This window comes from Ambystoma mexicanum, chromosome 3q (assembly GCF_040938575.1).
Source record: "Ambystoma mexicanum isolate Mex_15411 chromosome 3q, UKY_AmexF1_1, whole genome shotgun sequence".
NCBI lineage: Eukaryota > Metazoa > Chordata > Amphibia > Caudata > Ambystomatidae > Ambystoma > Ambystoma mexicanum.
Window position 1 is genome coordinate 508,907,508 of NC_090926.1, and position 12,671 is coordinate 508,920,178.

Below are 12,671 nucleotides of genomic sequence, written 5' to 3' on the forward strand. Positions count from 1 at the left end.
AAGGGCGGGACCCGTAATGGGACTCTAGAGCTAATAACAGTACCGCAACTTGCATTACCGTTATTAGCGCCTTCCCCATTCCCATTGAGCCCTATGGGGGCTCAAATGGGAATGGGGAATGGCCCTGGTGAATGGGGAATTACCGGTCCCTCTGACCTCGAAATGGACCGGTAATTGCTCCATTCACCAGAGCGGAGTCAGGGTTTTGGAGGCAGCCATGGAGCTAATAGCTCCATGGCTACCTCCAACCTCGTAATGAGGCCCATGGAAGGTAAATTCAGTTTGGGTGTCTCAACTCGCCATAATGCTTGCTTACCAAACATCGTTTAGAGATTTTCACAGTAGAATCCGTTCGAGGGACATATGCTCTGCAGTAAAAGCACACTGGACTCCCTCTGACTTTCGTAGCAATTTTCACCATTCATATCCTCATAGCCTTTAGGAAATCACGAAAATCCCTTCTGTCCTGGTAAGCTGTCCTACTACCACACCCTCTTGTACGACTAATGGACGCCTGCATGTGTAGCTCTGCGCGAGACATTGCACATAGTGGTGTATGAAGCATAAACATATGTAATGCAACGTCTTTGCCATCCAATATTAATGCCAACTTGTTACCACGTCCCTAATATGACAGGCTTGACGAAAAACTGGAGGATCGTCCGCAGTAACTTCATGCGATGCACCTCAGGGCGCTTCGTGATCACACATGCGCATTCTCTTTGAAGATGACATTTAATCAGTCAGGCCACTTTTGCATGCATCTGTCAGGGCAATATCATATTTCAGCAAAGTTTCCTGACATAAGTTTCTGAAATATTTCAGCAGAGGATTTTGACTTTTTTTGGGTGAGAAATCCAAGCCGATGTAGGCATAATTGTAAGTGAGTCCTGAATATAGCAGTTCTTGGTCACACACCGAACCAGGTCGGTGCTGACAAAGCCATTGTGCTGCTTCATGCAGTGTGCTGATTGGCACCACAAGCGCCTCTTACTATACCTTAGAAGCAAGGCGGTAGGTCTGTCCATGTCCCCACTGAAATGTGAAACTTACCCTGAAGAACCGACTTAGAAACTGACAAGACGTGCATTCATTAGAACGTTTGCTGCGCTGCGTGCTTTGCTTCTGCTCACAATCTGATCCCTCTGCATTTTATGTGAATTAAAATCCCCTTGAAATCTTTTACAGGCAGTGGGCTGGAAAGATAACTGTCACATGGATATTAATCTATTGCGAGGGTGAAGGCCGCAAGTTATCAGAAGTGCCAATGAAACTCGAGTAGTTTCTTGAGGAAATGGAAGACGTGTGCCCTGTCAGCATTGCTTTGAGATCCTTGTCATTTCATCTTAAAATAGATATAGTCAAAAAGATTATTAAAAGCTAGTTTCAAGAGCAGACATTTAATGCAAGAAATTGTGTCCTGTGAAGCGCAACTCCACCTGTCCAGATAAGCTTATGATGGATTAAATTTTTCATCGATTCCTCAGTTTATTGAGTAAAACATAAATGGCGGTGTCCAAAGACCGGTGTGCAGCCAGCTTCTTCTAAGCTTCCCTCTGCTCTTCCTTTAGCATATATGTTCTGTATACATATATTCCCACTAATGTATCCATAGGACACATCAATCGAAATAAAAATACATTAAAAACAACGGAGTGTGCGTTATCTGTTTGTATTCTTTAAATAGCGCTATATTTGAGCGTGTCCATGGCTGCTGATTGCCCATGTTTCAGATGTGTCCTGTAATAGGTATGGTTACAGGGTGGTCGGTGGGTGGTGGCATCATGTATCGCAGGAACCAGCTATGACACTTGTTATGTTAGTAAATAGGAACGCACATGCATGTCTCTGGCGTTCCTATACTTGCAAAGGGTAGAACATGAAACAGCTGGAATCATGCTCTGTGCAGAACATAGCTAATTAAGTGCATGGCAGTAGTCTTGTGGGTGTCTTTATGGGATGAAGATGTAGGAGAGTAACTCCCAAACTGCAAGCATTGAGTGTCAGCAAGTGTTGATCCATGTCAACATTAGTTATTGCACAGTACTTAGGATGAATTATGTGGCAGCATAAAAAGACAAGTATTGGCAACTAAACAGTTTAGTCTTTTGTATAGGCATGGGAAATGTGTTTGCCAGGCGCATTCATAGTGGTGTTAACTGGCTGTTAATGGTAGCAGGTGCAAAATGGTCTGAGTACCTGGGCATCTAATAGCAGTGCCTGCCGAATGCTTATTACTTATACACAAGCCAAAACATTTGGCTTTGCCAATGTTTGTTTTTGACAGGACTTCATTGAACGGCATGCAGAATGCTTATAAGTCGAGTGGTAAGACATTTTTATTACATCACTAATATCTTTACAGCTCGAAGTGCAAAGTTTGATGGTAAGGATTGAGTAAACCGAGCTTAAAGAGTTCCCATGAGGAGATGTTTTTGGCCGGGAGGGTGTGAAAATGGCCATAGGGCTTTGCATGGCCATGGGCAGTCAATGAGTCAATGGGCGAGGGTGGGGGGCATGGGAAAGCTACATTGGAAAAAAAAAAGAAGTTGGAGAATTGGGGGCAGCATAAAAGGAGGGAGTAATGCCATTATCTGTAAATACCTGTATAATACTCTGTCTGTAAATAGTACTTTGTACGAAGGTACCTTTTACCTTGATTGATTCTTGTAACTAAGCTTTGCATATTAATGTACTGCTGTGCCCCGATACCACTGTCTGACGTGCATTATAAATAATAAAACAAACAAACAAACAAATAACAAAACATGTTTCACTCAGGAAAACACAAAGGGCCTCCTTGTAGAATTGCAGAGATGGGTAGAAGAGGACGAGGGGAGAGGGAGCAGAAAGATAATCGGTGCTCTAGCAGTGATCTAGGAAATGGGCTGTTTAAGCACTGAGGAGAGCCAACGTGTGCACATGTTTGTTTAAGATGGAAATGAGGAGTTTCAAGGAGCAACCAATCAAAAGGAGGTATGCAGCTAAGGCGGCCTGAGTCAAAGGGGTGATAAGGGTTCAGTAGTTTGGACAGGGTGAGAAGAAGATGTAAGGAGGGACTCTAGAACTGTGCCCATCTACAGACCAGATGTTATGGTTGTCTGGATATCCAAAGCTATGTGTCAGTTGCATCAAATGTATACATTGCAAGTGCAAACGAAAAGGATAGAATAGATGAAGAGAAAAACACAATCAGAAAAGACACTGTTGAATTCCGAAGAGAACCTGGGTGAAGGTGTGATAAATTGTTACAACGTGGAGAGCAAAATGGAAATTGTACTAGCAGAGCTGTGCACTAGGAGGTATGTATGATGTTGAACATGAAACAAGTTAAAAGGCATAAGTTGCCTGACAGTGATAGATGAAAAGAACACTCATAGAATGGAATTTGGAGTTCTGAACACAGTTATATTTACGTACATAGAAAGGTAGTAAACTTTAGGGATGCCAAAAAGAGCAAGCCCTCAGTGCGACAGGCAAGTGAACTACACGATAAATGGCTCCCCTTGCCCTACAGCCGCTTTTCACGTGTTCTGTGTGACAATAGCCCTCAGGCTTAGTTACACCAAACATTAATGATCATGAGGATCGGTTGTGAGACATTCTATGGGACATAGAGATTCCTGACAAAGAGAGAAAAACAGATGTTCTGTCATTAAATAGCTGTCATTGTGGGTTAAATAAAGCAGATATTCCCTATTATGGAAGCACTGATTGCCCCGAGTCCATTAAGTCCAGTCCCAATTCTAGATAGCACAGGTTCTGAGGAGACCGCCCTAGGATAGTGAAAAGAAATCACTAACAGTCTTATTCAAAGAACGTTTCCCAGAGGACTTGTTCAGTCTGATTTGGTTGTGTCCTCTGACTCCCTGTTTGTAGTGCATCAGTTTTGGCTTGGCTTTGACGCCTTCTGAAAGGCTTAATGCTATCTAGGTATCACTTGACCCCTGGTGTTCTCAGGGATCTGGAATGGACAGGTGCCAAGTTATTAATCCTGTCATAGAGTTTTCCTTCTGTCATCCGATTTGGAAGATGCACCCTTTCTTGTATTGTAAATGAAGGAGATATAGTGACCTTGACTAACATTAAGCTTAAGGGGATGTGCACGAATGATGTGCCACAACATCCTTTCTAGTACTCTGTTCCCTGTCAGCTGCTGTCCCCAGATCCTCAACTGGGCTGTTGCCTTATACTGAACTTCCCACTTGGGTAGTGAACCCCTGTGGTCCCATGGATCTGGCTAAATCCTGGTCACCACACCTCTAGGGAAGCACTGGCTCTGGCCACAACTCTGGTTCAGCTGAGACAATCTCTGCTGCCCCAAGCTGAGAAGGGTCCCAGTTCACTACGAAGGGGTCAATCCCCTGCTGACCCCGTCCCAGTATGACTTACCCTGCTAATTTTGCTGATTTTCATAATTGAATACATAACATTTAGATTTACAATGCTGTTGATTCCATGTGACTAAATATAATTGTCAACAGGATAACTGAGATTACAGAGAGGAAGCAAGTAAGAGAGGTAAACATCACACCACTTCAATCAGTCCATTCCCTCCATATAGACCCTCCAATCAATAATCCACGTTATCCTACATGTGTCACGGTATAGTGGTCGTGGAGTTAAGAGGTAATGTTCATCTTCGCAGTTTGGGCTTTCTGTGCTGTGACTTGTCTGTTACCCGTCAGGTGTCTAATATTACATTGCAATCATCAATCTGTATCCCTGGCCATTTATTCGGGATGTTTATATTCATCGTTCACTATTCTGCATTCAAGTGACACGAGATTTGCTAAATATAATGGATGATGATGATTGGACGGTAGCCTTGGCCATTCTGAATATATGTGGATGGACTTTGCAATGCTCTGTTAATTTCCCTCTGATTTTTGTATTGTGTTATCTCCTGAATCATGTGGCGAGCATATCACTGAACAACACTCTGATGTTTGCATGTACCTCTCTGCAGTCGAACCGTGTTAATTTAGTTGAAGCATTTGAATGCATATGGAATATATAAGCACAGAACATTGTAAGTTTGAGAGAGCCTAGTCTGATGATTTGCTTTTTCTAGGTTTGTCTTCTGGCCTGGCCAAGAACCCTACAACGTGTGCATCTGTTCTGGGATAAATCGTGCAATCCACAGTAAAGGAAGAACGGTGCATTATTGGATTTCCACATTTTAATATGTAGGTGGTCTTTTCTCATTTAGCTTTTGACATCTTGTTTTTGTAAATTGACATTTGATGGGGTTTGCATTGGACTTGTTGGGCAGTTGAACGCGTTGTGTGTCTGAAACATGCTCATCATTTGCCGTTTTGCATCGTACTGATACTTCTGAATAATCATGTAGAGACTGGAGGTTTGTACACAAATGGACCATTTGGAGCACTCAGTTGTTTATGTTTCTGTTAATCAAGCCTCATAAGCGAGAAACCACTGGGTAATCAAGAGAGAGTTATTGGAAATGGAAGACCCCTCTAGAGATAGTAAAGGTTTATTCTTGGTTTCTCATCAATTGGATAATCAGACTTGCCATTGCAATCTCTAGGTTTTATGGCAGGTTCATTGTAAATGTATTGGCCACCTTGGATAGGCGTTGTTCTTAACTCAGTATGATTTTACCATCACATCCTTTCCAGGGTCAAGCAATGGTCTGCCGGATCTCTTGTCTAGACAGTGCCTGCATTATATGAATGCGATGCCCAGCCTTCAACGCGAATGCCCTCGGAGAGAGTTTTTGGCAGGAGGCCTTTTTTTGACTAGGGTGAATTCGATTGTGGGTACATATAGGCAGGCTGTATTGCCTGTTTGATCTTTGGTGAAGTTATTAAGAACTATACACATTTCTCCCGTTTTTCCCATTTCAGATGTTGATGCAATGTATTTTGATCATGTTCATGGTCCCAGGCGCCCTCCGTATGGTGTGACACATTCCACTCATTGTAGTTCTTTGGTTACATGACAACACATACTTTCTTCACATTTAATGATCATCAGTGGTAGACTGTGGATGAACCAGGATTCAAAAAAGATGTCATTCTCTCCCACTTGCTGTGCACTTCCTGTGCAGAATATGTGCTTTTAACCAGCAAAGCGCAATGCAAGGTTTGGGAGAAACCAGGACACTTTAGTCCATGCAGGTCTTCCATGGATTTGAAATTAAACAGCAGCACCCTGTTAGAGCTGAGAGTTTTCAGGGTATGTCAAACACAGAATACATGTATAGCAAGGAGAAAAAAGGGAAGCCAGCCCCACTGTGAAGACCAGGCACAAGACTATGACCACTCATCCTGGATCACTTAAGCTAACGGCCAAACTAGAAACAAGTCCGACCAGGCATGAAGTCCCAAACTCATCTGTATGCTGGCTCATACCGATGAGAGCTATGGGACCCTATTGACAAATGTGCTTTTCAATGCAAAAATCCCATTGAAAAACACTTTGTAAATCAAGCCCATGAGCGGCTTCTACTCTTCAGAGATCTAGTGATAGCGAATGAATCGGGATGCTGAAAATGGTTCAAACTATGAAGGAGTAATGCAGTTTAGATCAGCCACAGGAGATGGGTAGGGCACATTGGCAGATATGTAAAGGAGGAGAGAGAAAGAATGTCATCCTTGAAATGCTTATTTGGTGGGGAAACGGTTTTAATGGCCAAAGCAATCCGGGAAAGCAATGAATCAATGAAACACTGCTTTTCCCGACCAGGCGTCCAGTAGAATCTACACCCCAATCCTAGACTGTGATTCTGTGACCAGGCTGGCCAATTTACGGTCTCACCAATTCCCTCATCTAGGGAACATTATTTTTTTGAAACCCAGATCTGGGGATACACCGACCACCTGGCTTATTGGGATGCAGAAGCAGAGACTACCATGGGGAAGGAACGGGTGAAAATAACTATAACTCCTGTGAGTATATACTATCTCCCATACCAAAAACACATATAAGAGATGAGTTAAATATATTAAGAAGGGAAGGTAAACGTTCCCCACAACAATCTCCTACAAAGCAAAGTGAGTTAAAACCATCTACACCAAATATTCCCTTTAATGTATTGATAAGGATATGTAAGGATATGACAGGAGAGGCCCCTAAAATATTGAAATTTTGGATTTTTTAGACCAGCAAAAAATTCCCATGTGGAAAACTCTGGTCCAACCAGCATAGGGGAAGGGTATATGATAAACCGAAGGGAATTCTAATTTATTTTTACCCTGGACCCTCTGCTCAGGTGGCCAGGGCACAGCCATCACCTTTGGATCCAGACCCTGGGGGGAACCAGTGCGGGAGGATCACCTGAGTGGAGGGACCATAGGAATTGGAAGTGGGATGCCCACGGGTGAGACACAATATTCCCCTATCCCTAATTACCAAACATCCTATTCTTTCCCAACCCTAGCAGTATATTGTGAATCTTATCCTGTCTCCCCCTCCCCAATTTTAAAAACCACTGGGTCAAAGAATAAGAGGAACAGAGCTATGAAGAATGCCCACAGGAACCAATGTACCATGGATCCCTATGGGCAGTCTCCATCTTGTCTCATTAACGAGGACAGGCTGAGTCAGTACTCCCTTTTCAACCACCAACACCTAAAACTGGTTAAACCTCCCTAACAGTATAAAAAGCAGAGCACAGGAACACACTGTGAGCAGGCTGGGGATGCTGGAGGGTGCAGAAAAGCCAGAGAGAGACCAATCGAGCTGGAAAGAACCTGGAAGGCATGGAGGAAGGTGGAAGAACTGGCAAGGCACTGGACCTGCAAGCTGCTGGTGATGCCCTGAATAAAGGTGAAATACGGGAGAATTGTTAACACAGCAACCAGTGAGTTTCTGAGAATGAAAGCATTTTTCTTTGCCAAGACTACATTAGGACAGAATTATTTTTACTTTGATGCTTGTAGCTTGCTCCCATTCATAGATTTAGGGTTAGATAGGCGTTCATCCAACCCTTTTGACGTTCAATAAACACCCTTGAACTGTGATCTCTTTTGTCTGTCTCCATTGTTTCACACCAATCACTGTGGAATAACTACTTACTGGCAATGATCCCTCTACCTTCAGGCGAGGGAACACTTAGTATTAGACACGCTGATTTAATCTTTCCTGTGGGGTCACACACCACCATGGATGAAGCTGTGGAAGTGAAAGCTGCCATGAGATAAAAGCTCCATGAATGGGCCTGATTTTGTCACCTACCATCTAGCATAAATGACACGAAATATACAGTCATTTCTGAAAACTGAACCCCAAAGTGGACAAGAGCAGAAACCAATATTATAGGCCTGTTAGGACGCAGGGCAGTGCTAACCACAAGGGATAGATATGTGTACTCCTATCAACAATAGGTAAGCCAATGTTGAAAATGCAGCCTTTCAAATTATCTAAAATTACAACATTCTGGCGTATCAAAGAAAAGCAGGGGCGTTGCTAGGGGGGGGGGATTAGGGGGCTATAGCCCCTGATCTTTTGGTTGTAGCCCCAGATAGAATCTCAGGAGCTACAGCCAAAAGACTAGCTAGCCCCCAGTCCCAACAGTTCCGACATCAGCGTAGCCCCGGGTCTTTTCCAGACCTAGCAACTCCCCTGAAGAAAAGCATTCAAAAACACATTTATTTGTCTTTACAGAACCACATTTATCCAAGAGCAACAACTCCAAAATTCAAAAACAGGGGGATAGAGCAGATGTGTAAAGAGTGAGTGCCTTGCCCATATAATTGTCAAGCCAAACACCCAATAATGTAGACATAACTTAACATACTAAACACTTGTTATATTCATACTGTTTGTGATGGCTGATCAGCAACATACTACATCTAACTTCTATACGCATGATGCAATGCTTCCAGCCTATTATAAGGTATTCTTATGGGTGAAAACATCCCTCCTGGTCGTTGTTTAAGACAGATCCCTATCTGATTCAGGTAAACGACTAAATAGCGTTGCTCCTTAAAATACCAATTTACATTAGTTTTATGAACAGTTCAATTGGAAATGCTTTCTATTTATGATTTCCAAAGTTTCCTGTCTTAAGAATTACATTATAACCAATACATCATATGCTACATTTCTAATTTGTAACAATGTGCGGGAACATTTTCTGGTTTGTACATTTCTATTGTAGTTATTGTGTTGCCTGTTGTCTACGTCATCACAGGACACCCTCCATTAGATTTGTAGTTAATGCATTTTCTGTACATTGCGGGCCTTTACATTTGTTTGTCCTTTACATCCCTTGTTGGAAGCCCGTCAGATATCCCCTCATTCTGTCACATTTTTCATTAAACATGGACGGGTCCTAATTCTCCCGTACGTGCGATTCACTCTGTGATGAAAGAAGTTTCAGATTGACATGGATTTAGTATGACATAGTCCAGTTCTTGGTCCTTCCCCTATTCCAGACCATACTCATGGTCTATGCTAGAGTCGTTCCTCCACACCACCGCGGTTGTGGTGTTGACCAATCAGTGCCAATGATCCCACTTCCATCAAGCAAGGGAACACTCAGCGAGTAAACTGACCGCAAACCACTAAAGATTAGCTGTGGAAGTTAAAGCTGCCATCAGAAAAAGGAGGCATGGATCTGCCCAATTTTGCCACTTAACATGTAGCGTTCATTGCACAACATATGCAGCCACTTCTGGAAGCTGAACCCGAAAAATAGACAAGAGTGGAGAAAATTAGTTTGGCCCGCAGGGATCTAGGGTAGTGCTGACCACATGGGCTAGATATGTGTAGCCTTAGGTCTGCTTGCCTTGAACTGGAAGAGTGCACATTTTTTGACCCATGCCAGAGAGGGACAACTTTGTTATCACCCACACCCTCCAGACCAGCTGGATGGACAGGGGGTTCAAGAAGATGTTAAATAGTTCCATGAATGTAATAAGGCAAAGTACATGGAAACGAATATATTAAGAAAACAACACATGGCAACATTACATGCTGCACTTAACAACTGCCCTCCCTCTTTAGTTTCCATCAAAATGGCTGCCCATTTATTAATGGGGTACTGCTATGATCCCTGCATAGCAACCCTGCGAGCTGCAGGGCAACCCCCTGACCGGATGGACCTCGAGCAGGCCTTACCCCCCTACCTTACCTCGGCTTCCGCCACACCACTGTTTAACCCCATCTTTAAACATTCAATTAGTTTTCTTCGGCAGCTGCCCTAAATAAATGTTTTGTTTTCTTAGGAAAAAGTCATCATGAGGTCCTCGGTTTCCCGCCAGAATTACCGGCGGGATATCGGGAAACAACAGTACCATCTCTGCCGACCGATATCCCGGTGGCAGAGATGCTGGTAATTCCACATTCCATGGAGTGGCATAGGACTCCATGCAATGGGGTTGGCCAAATCATCGGTACCGTTAGTAAAGGTGATTCTGGCATTTATCTGACAGGAGGGGCCTGATCTACCGGCAGGTCTGGCCTTCCGGTAGTTCAGAGCACCTACAGGCAGAATTGGATTTGGCCGGTCCGGAAAGTACTGGTATACGTTTTTACTGGCACATTATTTCTGGACCGGCCAACACATAATAAGGGTCATACAGTTCACCTTGTCTCAGTACAGTACCTGTTTGTTGTGTTGTCCATTGTACCACATCAGGAGGCCATATGTTACCCCAAACCCTCTCATCCATGCGTCATTACCACGGGTATTCAACCGTCTTCCTGAGTGCTGGGGCCTTGCTGGTTAGTGTGTTCACATTTATTTTTCCCCAGCAGTTCTTCATAAAAGCCACCTTTCTTCAGTAGCATTGCTTTACCAATTTTTAAAGGGTAAGCCCTTTCCTCTGTTGTTGTGCTGTAGCATTGAATTCTCAATCCACATTGTGAAGGGCTTGCCCCATGTGGGGGCAAGCCTAAGTGAGCAAGCTCACTGCTCTGCCCGGAAAAGTCTCCCTTTGCCTGGGTGGACCGCCTGCGATCCTGGGTGCAGTTCACAGAGCAAACTGGATGCACTGGTTTTGCATCCAGGCTTCACAGCAGGGAAGTCCATCGGTAGCCTCCCTATCAGGTCCCTGGGAAGGGCAAATTCTCACAGGCCCTCTGTTGGTGTGGGCAGCCTCTCACATGCTGCACGGGCTGACGAGGAACAAGAATATTCACCGCCCACCTTCCTTGAACTGTGGCATGCAGGTTTCTCCACAGAGGTTACGTCACTCTCAACCGGGCCACACAGCACCAGTGTTCCATTCTTCTCCAGCCCATCCTGCTTGGCATTAGGATGGTCTGTACTGCCATCAGGCCATGCCATCTTGCTCATGCAGTCTTTGGTCAGGAGGTTGTTCATTGTCATTCAGGCTGGCAGCTCCATGCAGCCTAGATTGTAATCTTTCCTTGGGGTCCGCCCGGTCTGGCTCTCAGGTGGGCTGGCAGCCTACCAGGCTGTGTAGGAGCCCGGGCTGCACCTGATTTGCAGTGAGGATTCTTGATGCATATCAGGCACAGCTGGCATCCAAGGCCCGGCACACAGGTTTTCTTGAGCCGTGAGGGGCCGTTCAAGGCCTTGTCCTGCTGGGAGCACACAATCTGCCTCACCCTCTACTGTCCTGCTCCCAACCATTCCCCCAACAGCTGTTTTCTAATGTCTTCAAATGCCTTGAGTTGAATGCTGAAGACAAAAAAGTCTATAGTTCCTAGCAGTATCGACCTGTCTATTGTCATCAGACTGTGGATGTTCCAAGTGACCCCGACAGAGAGTATGCCCTGACACAGTCAGGTAAATCAATGAATACCGTACAAGTCACAAACACTTTAATAAAGCACACTTTGAAAAACCTTCACTGTGTATGTGTATTTGTTCTATCCTATCCTCCATATGTACCTTACATTGCTAACACAATGGTTCCTATACCTGTAAGTAATCATGTACCTGAATAGGACCCATTGGGTTACATATGGAAAGGAGGAGGTGTGGTTTCCAGAATTCCTCAGTGATTAATGGATGTAATTATCCAGGACATTAGTCTGGGAATGCATTGATTTGGCACAACTCTACTGTGAGGTTAACAATGTAGATTTTACACTGGCCTGCTTGGTACCCAAGAGGAGTGAAATGGATGGGAGACCTTGTGGAGAACAGGGCTTGGATCCTATTTGAAAAGTTACAAAGAGACAATAAACTAGACCAATATACCTATAGAAAATACTGCATCCGAAGAACAGCAGTTGGCACTGCACTACCCAATGCAGAGGATCATCTGAGGGGCAATATACTATGGCTAAGTCAACATGGTCACATAGCGTCCACAGTATATGCCCCTTTGTAGAAGGCTAGAAAGGGGAACACAACATTGACTGATCACGGTCGCAGAGACATACCACAGATGTCATTGAATTTGGGAGAAAGGGCGAGGCAAATCAAACTGTTAAACACTGTTTATCAGACTTTTGAGAGAATGTACAGAAATGTGATGTGTGACTCAAGAGATTTGCAGGGATCTAAGCTCAGGGTAGGCATTTTGGAACATACAATATGGGAATTTAGGAGAGTAAATTCCTTCTGGAACTAATCACAGGAGAAAATGTCTTTCTTGAGGACCTGTCACAGTTACAAAAGAAATATTGGGTATCCAAGGCAGCGATGTCAGTTAAAACGATTGTACTGAAGAGCTGGAAGTTAGAAAAACCCTGTCAAAAGCAGTGTTGATTCATGAGTTATTTAA